The sequence below is a fragment of the Myotis lucifugus genome, unplaced genomic scaffold (genome assembly GCF_000147115.1).
Source record: "Myotis lucifugus unplaced genomic scaffold, Myoluc2.0 scaffold_65, whole genome shotgun sequence".
Classification (NCBI taxonomy): Eukaryota; Metazoa; Chordata; class Mammalia; order Chiroptera; family Vespertilionidae; genus Myotis; species Myotis lucifugus.
The window spans coordinates 5,585,176-5,597,725 of NW_005871113.1; positions in this window are offsets into that span (position 1 = coordinate 5,585,176).

Consider the following 12,550-nt stretch of genomic DNA (forward strand, 5'->3'; position numbering starts at 1 on the left):
GGGCGAGGGTCCGGGCAGTCCCGCCGCCGCGACTGGGGCGCGGCGCGCGGTCGCTGCAGACGGTTATGGTAATGAGCGGCTCTGTCTAGCGAGGTGCGTGTGAACCCGTCAATCCTGTTTGCCATTTCCCCGTGGATTTCCGAGGAGAGGTGGTGCAGGATCGCCCCAGGTGAGAGAGGGAACATGACAAGCGTGCCCGCTCTCCCGCCCTCCCTCTGCTCCCGCCGCCGCCGCCGCTCCTCCGGCAGCACACGGGGCGCCTTCCCCTCACCCCTACCCCAGCCCGCCCCCTGCCTCCTGCCCGCCCTCCCTCCCCTCTCTCTCCCCTCCCCTCCCCTCCCGGTGCCCGGGGACAAGCGGGCCCAGCTCCAGCCCGCAGCCCAGACCAGACCCCACGCGCTCCCGGCTCCCGCCCTAGCCCTGGGGGCTCGGTTTCAGCCGGATAATGCATTCACTCGGCAACCTTCGGAGATAGCTTCTCATTTTTTAAAAATTTGGTTTAGTTTTGTTGTGCGTGCGTGCGTGTGATTTAAAAAAAAAAAAATCTGTGCTTTCCCACCCTTTGCAAAAGACTTTCTTCTCCTTTGCCACAGCAAACGGAGATGAGAAACAGATGTCTTTGCAGGACCGAGCAGTTATTCCCCCCTCGCCGCCCGCCCCCGCCCGGTCCCCTCCGGAGCTGCATGTGGATAAAAAAGCAACCTTGGTCTTGCTGCAACTTCCATTGGCAACACTTTCTGGCTGGGGAGCCTCCAGGGAAAACCTCCAGGAAATAAAAAAGCAGTAAAGGAGGCTGTCCTTGGTCAAGAGAATGTAATTTAAACCACCCCGGAATCACGTTATTTTTGCAACTAGTAATTTTCCCCTATATTGGGCTCAATTGGAGTTTGTTTTTTTTTGAAACATTAATTCATAACTTCTGTCTAGGGACCCCTCGGTAGTGGAGATGGGTCATTTCAGGTGTAATGAACGCAGAGGCTTGGAAGGCAGAGACCTCATAAAAGCAGGGGGAAGGCACCTGCGCAAAAGTGTTACAAAGACTATAATGTTTGTTTACTGCTACTACGCCAGATGTGCTAAATATAACACTTCTTTAAAACAGTGATCCTCCGACTGTGAAAAACCAAACCTCTGGCTGCCTGGCTCCCTGGGAATCCAGGAGAGGCACAGGCTGAAAATCAGGAGGGGGGTGGGGGTGGAGGGGATAGGGGAAGGAGCAAGATCAAGCGTGAGGATTAGCATCTGCAAATTGAACTCTATCTAATTTGCATGTTTATTTCTTAGAATTGTAATTAAATTTGTGTAATAAATGTTTTCCATTTCATTTGTACACTTAAAATTTGGGTGACTGACATGCAGTTAAGTGAATTTCTTTTTGGAAAAAAAAAAGCAAATGTAGTTTATTCAATAAAGCAGCAAACAAATATTAACCATAATTAGAACTAATCTGCTTTGAAGGTATTTTTGTTGAACTTTGTACATGAAAGCCCTCTCAGAGGTTTGAAGGGCATTAGGGAGCCGAGAAAAGGCAATTATGCTGAAAACAGACAAACTCAACAGACTTCCAGGAGCAGAATTTAATTTTTTTTTCCAAAAGACATTTCAGGGTTGCATGCCTAAAATTGGGAATGGGCATTCATCTTGGCTTTATTCTGAATCATATTAAATTGCATTGGCTCAGGCATGATATAGGCCATTATGATGATAATTTAAGAATTGTAAAGATGCCATTTTGTGCAATCAATGGGTGTTGCATGCCCAGATTATGGGTAGAATATAATTTTCATTTGGGTGGGGGAGGAGGGCAAGGAAATGCACAAGGGCCTTTAGAGCTGTGCAAGGACTTGAAAAATCTAAATATCAAAAAGTGGTTAGTGCTTAACGCAAATGAAGAACTAGGCTTGGAGGCATGGCTTATTATTGTTTTTATCTCCCTATATTAAAGTTTTATAGCATTTAAAGGACTGTGGGGAAATCCCCACATACACTTGGCTGTGTCAAAATACATAAAACCAAAAGGAGTAAATTAAGCATAAAATTGAGAAATAACATGAGACGAAGTATCAGCATGGGTTGCATTGGCATCTTCGGAGCGTTGGCTCTGAGAAATGAGCCTTCTGGGAAATTGGCATTGCCCTTGGGAGGGGAGGACTCTTGGCTTTCATGTTACAACAGAATGACACCACCACACAAGTATGAGATCATGGTACTTCACAGCACCCCTTGTGGTTCTGAGTATGAACTTGACCCTGGCCTGTGCAGATATGTTATGTTAGCACGTTGTACTGACAGCTTTGCCTGCCCTGCCTTTAAGCTCAAGCTCAATGTTTTCTGAGATGCAGTGCCCAACTGTTGACAATGTGAACCAAAGTCTACAAGTAGAAAAGGCAGTCAAACAAATGTCCATGGAGTGAGAAACATTATTTAAACATTTTAAAGTAAAAGACCTAATGATAAATCAATAATGAGATATTTGGAACGAGCTAATGTAATTTATAATGAGTTGAAATATTCAACCTGAGAACTATGATGTCATCATTTTGTGTGTGTGTGTGTGTGTGTGTGTGTGTGTGTGAGTGTGAGAAGTTCCAGGATAGAAATTAGATGATAAAACTTAAAATACCTTGGGCTGCAAATTCACTGAAGGCAGTGATTGTTTTTCTTCAGTTAAAAAAGAAGATGTCAGATTCACAACTGCTGAAACCTAGCTCAGAAAAAGTTTCTGTCATTTGAAAGCGGGATTTCTCAAGTAAAATTTGACCAACTCAGATTGCTGTGGATACAGTGCTCATTTGGATTAGTGAAATATCTGAATTATGGGCTTTTAAAATAAAGTACAACCTTTTTACAGCAAAAAGAGGTGCCTCTGTTCAATTGCCCTAACAACTGTTCTCCAGCTCTCAAATCTTCTCCAGTTAGGCTTTCTCATCCCATCACTCCCTTGAAACTGTTATTGTCAGGGTCACCAATGACCTTCACGTTGCTAAATTGAAAGCCTTTTCTTGGTTCACATTTTCCTTGACCTATAAGCAGCACTTGATCAAGTTGATAACCTCCCTTTCCTTGAAACATCTTTTATGCTACTTCCAGAAAAGCATACTCACCTGGTTTGCCCCCTGCTCTTCCTTCTCAGTCTCCTCTGCTGGTTCCTTGCCTCCTCTATAACCTTTGAAAGTTTGAGTGCCTCCAGCTCAGTCCTTGAACCTTGCCTCTTCCTTTTAGCCACTCTCTTGTAGATCTCTTACAGTCTGGTGGCTTCCAATACCATCTTTATTCTGACTCCCAAATAGATCTCCAGTCCAGACCTCTCTCCTGACCTCCAGATTCCAGATGTTTCCCAGATACCACAAGCGTCACCTATCCAATACAGAACCCCTGGTTTTCTCTCTCCCCCCACACTGCCACTCTAAATATTCTCCATTCCAGTCAATGAATCATACTATTTTTTAGTTGCTCATGCAAAAAACCCCACAAACCTTTGGAGTAATCCTTGACTCTCTTTTTCCTTTATGCCCTATATCAGTGATGGCAAACCTTTTGAGCTCGGCGTGTCAGCATTTTGAAAAACCCCAACTTAACTCTGGTGCCGTGTCACATATAGAAATTTTTTGATATTTGTACATGCCCTTGACCGGAATCAAACCTGGGACTTTTCAGTCCGCAGGCTGACGCTCTATCCACTGAGCCAAACCAGTTAGGGCTTGTCTTTTTTATTCACTCATGTATCTCCAGCACCTAGCACAGTGCCTGGCACACTGAAAGCACTCAATAAATATATGTTGATTGATGAAGCCATTGACCAATAGTTAGTTTCACATGTGTACATAAACATGAACAAAGCTACTAGAGCTACTCTAGCTAATTTAGCGAGTGGAGAGTAGTTAAAACAGGCAGTTCATTTTTATCACCAACTCATTTGCCTCTCATAGAATTCTCTGGCCCAGTGCTCTGATCTGACCTGCAGTATTCTAGGACCTGAAGACATTCCCAAGATTCTCAGGTGCCTAATGGCATGCTGCCTTTCTGCCTGAGAGTCCCCAATTTCATCCAAGTGGGTTTCCATTTCTTGCCAAGATGCTTGTCCTAAAGCTATCCTCTTAAAATTACAAAGTGTATAACGTTGCTCTCCAGGACCCTGTAATGTCGCTTCTTGGCAAAGCCACCCTTTCAGAAGCCAGAAACTCCTCCATGGTCTTTCTCATCATCCTTCAAAATTCAATAACAGTTTAATAACTGTGTGCATTTTATATGCAAGCATTGAGCTAGGCACTGCAGGTGAAGTAGAGATGAATAAGACACTGTTCCAAGATTTATGGAGTTGTCAGTAGAATGAGTAGCATAAGACAAGCATAAAAATAATGGTACTACTTAATAATGCAGGGCATAATAGATACCATGGGAGTTCCGTGGTGGGACAGATCACATCCAGCTGAGGAGAGCCAGAAAGACTTACTTAAGAAAGTAAAATATGAAGCTGACCTTGAAGGGTAGGTAGGCTTTCGATGGGTGAAAGTGGGATGAAAAGTATTTCAAGTAGAGGAAACCATTTGAGGCACATAGGTTGGAAAGCAAAGGGCATCTTTAGAGAACAGGGAATATTCCAGTCTTGCTAAAGTAAGGGATGTGAAAGAAGGGAGGTGAGGCCATCTAATAATAAACATTTAAAAGCAGGATGAGTTTGATTTTAATTTAAGCAATGGGAAGCATTAAAGGTTTTCGAACTAGAGAATGACATGATCAAAGCCGAGCTTTAGGAAGAGTAAGTACAATGGAGAGTGGTGTTGGGAAGGTCGTTCAGCAGCTTAGGTGAAGGGAAATGCTGGTCTGTGTTAGCGTGGTGGCCCCTGAAGGGGAAGGACAGAGGTGGGAGATAACACAGATTTGGAATCTTTAGGGTGAAATCATTGACTGGTGGTGGGGAAGAGAAGTGTGAAGATGACTCCGAGGTTCCTACGTGAGTTACTGTGTGGCTGAGTGAATCCAGTACAGATGAGAAGAGGCAAGTTTGAAGGGAATATAATGTGTTGGTTCTGATTATGTTGACATGTTCATGGTACAGACACATGGAGATGTCCAATAAATAGCTGAATAATCTGGTCTAGCTGACTATGGAATTGTAACAATTATAATTGTTATAGCATTGTTATAGCAAATTGTTATAGCAAATTATAACAATTTATGATTATTTCAATAACTATTGAGATTGAAGTCTTAGGACTTGATGAAATATGTGAAGACATTACAGAAAATCTAAGAGTGAAGGGCTTAAGTCAGCACCATAAAGAATCTGATAAATGTATTTATTCAGAGGTGAAAATAACTTTTTGGCTTAATGTATGACCTCTTTCAGGGATATTTCTATTTAATTATGTACAAAGACTCTTTTGGCTTAAATTTAAAAGCGGAAATTTGGGGTGGGGTGGTAGATTTGGGGGAGCAGGCAATCTTTCTTAACTATCCTACATCACAAGACAGAAATGGTTATATGCTATGCTTCCTTGTGTGGTTTAATCTATTGATTTACCATCACAGGTGGAAAGGGATTTGATATTTCACCAGAGATCCCCCCCAAAATGTAAATCATTGATAATGAGCTTGAAGTGTTATCTCTCTCTCTGGAATATTCATATTATAATAGGAGCCTTCTAACTGCCACAAAAAACTTTATTCAAAACAATTAATAATGACATGATTTTAGATGGAATCCAAGCCAATAAGTATTATTTCTGAATGTTCCCTTGCTCAGGCTACTATGTGGAGGGACCTATATTTGTGAATAGGAAGAACAGTTTACAGTAAACAAACCAATTATTTATAAAGAGATGTTCTCCTAACATACTTGGTAATTTTTGAAATTAAAAATTTCTAGTGAAATCATTTTAATGCAGTCAATATCGTATTAGCTGAACAAGTGTGGTGATCAGCTGTATATCAACCCCAACACTCATCCCATGTCTTCAGGGGAAAGATGGGCCATAAGGTAGGCAGGAAAGTTGGGTGGGACCTGGATAAGCAGAGAGGAGGAGGCGGGGGGAGCCCTCCATGAAGGTTAAGGGATAACAATTCCTGATCACACATAAGGGCACAAGCACAGAGTGAGGAACTGGATCAAGGGCACAGGAGGAGGGACTGGATCAACGCTTAAATCTTCATATTTGGAAAGATGGCAGTGCTATTCACAGAAGCACAGAAAGGAGAAGAAAGATCTATTTGAGCAAGAGAGGGGCGAAGTGTGGTGTGTATGTGCATGTGTTGGGGGTGAGATAGGCTTACATTTTCTACAAAATGAACTGAGATAAACAAACAAACAAACAAGAAAAATGGCAATAAGATGATAGAAATATTTTCAGAGACTATTACATTTTCTGTTCTAATTTCCTTTTCCTCTTCCAAGGAGATGTTCCCTACCATATTCTTTTCATTCCTGTAGGGGGAAGGGCCTGTACGGTTTGTTCTTGACTGAAAACCTGAACACATAGGTACACACTGCCACACACGAGTTCAGAAGAACAAAAGAATGAATTACTGAATAAAAAGGTGCAATGCTTCATCCAGAACTTTAAGACAGACTTTGTTGAGGCCAGGAAGAGGCTATGCAAGGCTGTGTGAGGGTATCAGAACTGGACAGCACAGTGTACCTTAGCTAATGTTAAGCCTAAACATAAATCTCACTGTGTAACAAGGTAGGCCCCAAAATTCCCAATTTTGTCATCCTGTTAAAAAAAAAAGTTAACAGTAGTAGAGAGACAAACCAAAGAGAGGTAGTCTTTAGAGAAACCGTAGCTACTTGTAAATTTGATTTTAAACCCCTTTCCTCCCCTATTTACCTTACCTATACATTGTTATAAAACAAGTAAGCTAAACATTTTATGAAGCTTAATATTAGAAGAGCAGGTTATATTTATAACACTATGTCATCATATCAAAAAGCATTCATTAGGTGACTAATAGTTGCATTAGCACACAGATAATTGATTCAACATGGTTCTTGCAGGAACTGGAAGATTTGTATTTTCTTGGCCTCAACTTCTACCTTGTATACATGTAATTTCTAGAAGTCTTTTCATTTTAGTGGCTAGCTATTCTATTTTTGTTTTTTGAATTTTTTAAAAGATTAAAACCTCAAAGAGGAGTTTTGAAACTGACAAAGGCACTAATATAACCTGATAAAGTAAAAATTTAAGCTATATGAAAATTATAGAGATTTAAATGTGATGTTAATTAAATTTATTAAATATTATTCAATGTGCTTTAAGTAGTATGCTCTCTCTGTACTAAAATAGTCTATATGGAATTTAAATAAAATGTGTGTTTACACAAGCATGCTTGATTTTTATAGGTCAAACATTTTTTTAAATCCTCACCTGACAATATGTTATTTTTATTTATTTATGTGTTTACTTTAAAATATATTTTTTATTTCAGAAAGAAAGGGAGAGGGATAGAGAGTTAGAATCATCAATGAGAGAAACATCAGCAATCAGCTGCCTCCTGCACGCCCCCTACTAGGGATCAAGCCCAGAATCTGGGCATGTGTCTGACCGGGAATCGGACCCTGACCTCCTGGTTCAAATGTCCACGCTCAACCACTGAGTAACACCGGCTAGGCAACAATATGTTATTTTTAGAGAGACTGGAAGGAAGAGAGACAGAGAGATCTGAGAGAAATGTTGATCCGTTGCCTCTGATGTACGTGCCCTGACCAGGGATGGAACCTGAAACATGGGAATGTGCCCTGATTGGAATCGAATCCACAACCTTTTGGTGTACTGGACAGTGCTCCAAACACTGAGCCACCCAGCCAGGGCTCATAGGCCAAACATTTTATAATAGAAACCTAGAATAAGGATGTCAGTATTATGAAGGCACAAAGCTCTAATTAGGATGAAAACATAAGGGAACTATAGTACACAGTAGTCGTTCTTTCTGTCTGTAGGCATTGGCCTTGCCTTGATTAGAACTATTTCATAAAACGTCCATGTATAGAATGCCAGCAGCGTAAAATGCCTATATTAGCAACTCGTGTCAGGAGAAGGGAATAAGGAATCCTGTTCTGACGGGGATACTTGGGGACAGAGTCATCTTCGAGCATTTCATTCTGTATTCCTAGCTCCTCCGTGGTACAGGGTGTGGAGGCAAAGCAAAGTGCATAACAAAAGCTGCTTTTGCCATCAGGAAGATGTATTTATTTTCAACAATGTAAAGGGAAACACAATTGGGGTGGAGAGAGAGAGAGAGAGAGAGAGAGAGAGAGAGAGAGAGCGAGCTGTGGCAGACATCACCTGAGCAGGAAATGACACAGCCTGCACACACACACACACACACACACACACACACACACACGCTCTGCACACACATGCACAGAATTCATCTCTGACAATTTAATTGTTTAATGGCAGGACTAACAAGGGAATCCTTTCTAAAGTAATGGCATATAAAGGCTTCCTAGTGAAGTTAATATTCCCTGCTGCATTTGATGGGTGTTTCCCATTTGTGCAGTTCAGCCCTAGCAGACTCCTGGCGCGTGAAGGGGGAGGCGGGAGGGGCGGCGGTGTCTGTCTGTGTTCAAGAGCAAGATCTGGAGAACGCCTTAGCCTGTGACCTTAGCCATTACAGCAGGAAATCTGAGGCCACGGTTGGCACCGGAGCAGCTGCTCCCAGCGCTTGTCATGTCTTGGCTGGCAGTCCTAGGATCTGGGTTTCTGGACCAGAAGCTGGTGTCTGGAGCAGACTCCTTGTGCAGAGTTGTCCGTTTTTTCTTAGTTCACTGGACCCCGGGTTTGGCAGCCCTTGGTGCTGAGGTTTCAGGACCTCAGTCTGACCAAGTCTCCTAGGAAATGCAATGCACAGTGTTTCAGAGACCGGGGTCTGAGTGCTCATCGAGCTGCAGGCTCTTCTCCTCCTTTCTCCGTACGGTTTAGCCTTGCTCGTTTCTGTGCTTTAATTGGGTCCCTGGGTGGCGGGCCTGTCCCGGCCGCGGACGTGACAATGGATGATCCGCGGAAGAAGATGTGTCTCAAGAAACCAAGTTCTCAAACCAGACCCACATGTCCTCTCATTTGGAAGTTTCCATTCTTAAATCAAATAATTATTGATTTAAGAAGGGAACATTTATCACTCTGGTTACTTGGCTTTGAGAAAAAAGTTTCATTGCTGCACCAGAGAAACCCAGAGGAGGCGCTGGAGATGGAATCTGACCACAACAGAGGCGTCCCTGGGCCCCGAGCGCGGTTTCCCAGGCTGTGGGCCGGCTCCCGGGCAGTCGGCTCCTCTCGCTGGGGCTCTGTCTGCGCCTTTCAGTCTAGGAAAAGGCTTAGTAGGCAGAGTTGAAAATGACAGGCTATTTTTAACACGAGCTTTATATCCCACAGTTCTGGTTCTTACTTCTATTATCATGACTTATTCATAGACTTTTATCCCCAAATATCATTACCCTTTACAGTAATAGGATCAGCAAAGCAACCACTTAAAACCAAACAAACAAATGCAGAACCATTTCCCCCTTCTCTTCAGCTCTCTGCTCTCTCTGGCTGGGAGGGGAGGGGGGGTGGGGGGGTGGGGGTGTAGGAATTCTTACCAATCACTAAGAAGTTCTGCAGCTTCAGAAATCCCCATGTAAAGGCAGCTTGGCCGTGGGGAATATGAAGGCACAGGCAGTCTAAGGGAAGAGGACCGAGGTAAAGAATTTAAAAAACACAAAAGAGGGAGTGGAGGAAGGTGGGAAGCTCCAAGTGTGCATTCCCTAAACCCTGTCTCAGCAGAGAAAAACCCATCTGAAACAGACCCCATTACAGTGACTCTACAGTGGAATCACGTCCTTCTCCCCTGGATAGTAACAATACCTGGTATTCTGAGGGCCTACCCATGCCAGGTGCTTTCTATATGTTTCTATTTGTACAGCTTTCAATAGTGGGTACGATCATCCCCCTTTTACAGTCAAGGAAACTGAGGTTTAGAAAGCCCAAGTGACTCATCGAAAGTCATATGCCTCAATTGGGTGGACCTAGCACATACGATTGGATCGAATCAGTCCAAAAACTGTGTTTATAGCCACTACACCTTTTTCATATTGACACCCACCACGTTATATTGCCTCATATTTTATTCAGTCATTTGTCCCTCCACTCACGTATTTATTACTATACATCTTGTTCCAGAAATTAGTCAGGATGGTGCAAATGCCTCGGAGCTATGCACATATCTAAGTAGTCAGGACATCCTACTAATTTGTTGTTTTGAGCTGTAGAACATCAATTGTCAAGAGTCAGAACTAGTTCACTGTGAAGTCCTCTTTGTTTTTTTTTATATTTGAAAGTAAACCAGCCAGCCCGGCTGGTGTGGGTCAGTGATTGAGCATTGACCCATGCACCAAGAGGTCACAGGTTCAATTTCCAGTCAGGCCACATGCCCAGGTTGCGGGCTGGATCCCCACTAGGGGGCATGCAGGAGGCAGCCGATTGATGTTCCTCTCTCATGGATGCTTCTATCTCTCCCTCTCCCTTCCCCTCTTTCTCAAATCAATAATATATACATACACACACACACACACACACACACACACACACACATATATACACTAGGGGCCCAGTGCATGAATTCGTGCACCTTGAAAGAAACTGTGGGCCTTGAGGCTGCAGTAGGCACAGGGGCAGGTCTCAGCCCATCCTCCGCACCCCCACCCAGGCCCTCCCACTGTAGCCCTGGTCCCCTGTCTGCTGGCAGTCCCATTCCCGCTGCCACCGCTCATACCCACTGACAGCGTGGAGCAATTGGGGCTGGCACCAGCAGAGTGAGCATGGCCGGAACCTTCAGTGGGTGCGAGTGGCAGCTGCTGCCCTGATCACCCCTCAGGAGCAGGGGAAGGTGGAGAAGCCCTCAAGGGCGATCAGGGCTGGTGCTGAGCACTGGCAGCAGGTGCAAGTGCCAAGCAGGATCGCAACGCGTGGGAGCAAAGAATTTTCAATAACCACTAGAGGCTCACCCTGATGACAATGACCAGTGCCCCACCTTGGTCTGGCATCCCACTCACTTGCTCCACCATCCCACCACAGCCAATGCCCCCCATGTTCCGCACACACCCCCTGGTGGTCAGCACATGTCATAGTGACCGGTTGTTCAGTTGTTTGGCTGTTTCAGTTGTTCCGCTGTTTAGTCTATTTGCATATTAGCCTTTTATTATATAGGATTTATTTTAAAGTAAGCCAGCCAGAAACCCATCTGTGCAGGATGGCTTGGCCCAGAGACTGGAGTAACTAATCTCCCCAAATCTCTTCTTGATCCACACTTCTATAAAGGGTTAGATTACCATGCTTTCTGGGAATGATCTTCTCTTCACTAATTAATTACAGAAATGTAAAAGGTGAATTGGCAGGAGGAAAAAAGAGAAACTCTACTATAAGTAACCTGACAAACACTACCTCAACCAGGTGAACTAGGCCAACATTAACACTAATTAGTCCTGTTGCTCTTGATCCGATGCATTGAAAATGGCATATACTCTTGATACGATGCATTGAAAATGGCACTTTACCTCTTAGGTCTTCCTCCCCCAAACCCATAACTTCAGTCTAATCATGAGAAAAACATCAGATAAATCCAAATTGAGGGACATTCTACAAACCACCTCATCATTACTCCTTAAAACTTAAGGTCAATAAAAACAAGGAAAGTCTGAGAAACTGTCACAGTCAAGAGGAGCCTGAAGGGTGACTAATTGTAATATGGGATCCTGGTACAAAAAGGACATTAAGTGCAAACTAAGGAAAACGGACCTAAGTATGGGCTTTAGCTAACCATAATGGATCAATATGGGCCCACTAATTGTGACAAATATACCAGACTAATGTTAGATGTCAATAATGGGAAACTGATGCAGAATGTATGGGAACTCTCTGTACTACCGTCTCAATTTTTCTGTAAATCTAAAGCTGCCCCCCCCCCCAAAAAGGTCTAGCCCTAACCGGTTTGGCTCAGTGGATAGAGCATCAGCCTGCGGACTGAAGGGTCTTGGGTTCGATTCCAGTCAAGGGCATGTACCTTGGTTGTGGGCACATCCCCAGTAGGGGGTGTGCAGGAGGCAGCTGATCGATGTTTCTCTCTCATTGATGTTTCTGACTCTCTATCTCTCTCCCTTCTTCTCTGTAAAAAAAATCAATAAAATATATTAAAAAAGTCTATAAAATATTTACACACACACTCACTCACACACACACACTCACACAAACACAAATTGACCAAAATTACTGAGAGAACCAGTGGCATGACTAGAAGTAGAAAATATGTCCCTGGCTTGAAGGCCTAAGCCAATGAGATGAATGGCTCTTCTTGAGCAATGCAATTGTGTGTCCTGTGGACCCCTGGATTTTTATGAGTGCCTTTGAATATCTGAAGATAGGGTCAAGCCGCTCAGGAGGGGTGCACTCAGTTCCTTGTTTTCAGCAGATGATTCTTATTGAATGAATAAATGCCATTTATTCAACATTCACTTAGGGAGCCTTCTGGCTCTAGGATGCATATCTCAGCGTGGGTTCCAGACCTTTCGGTGAGGACA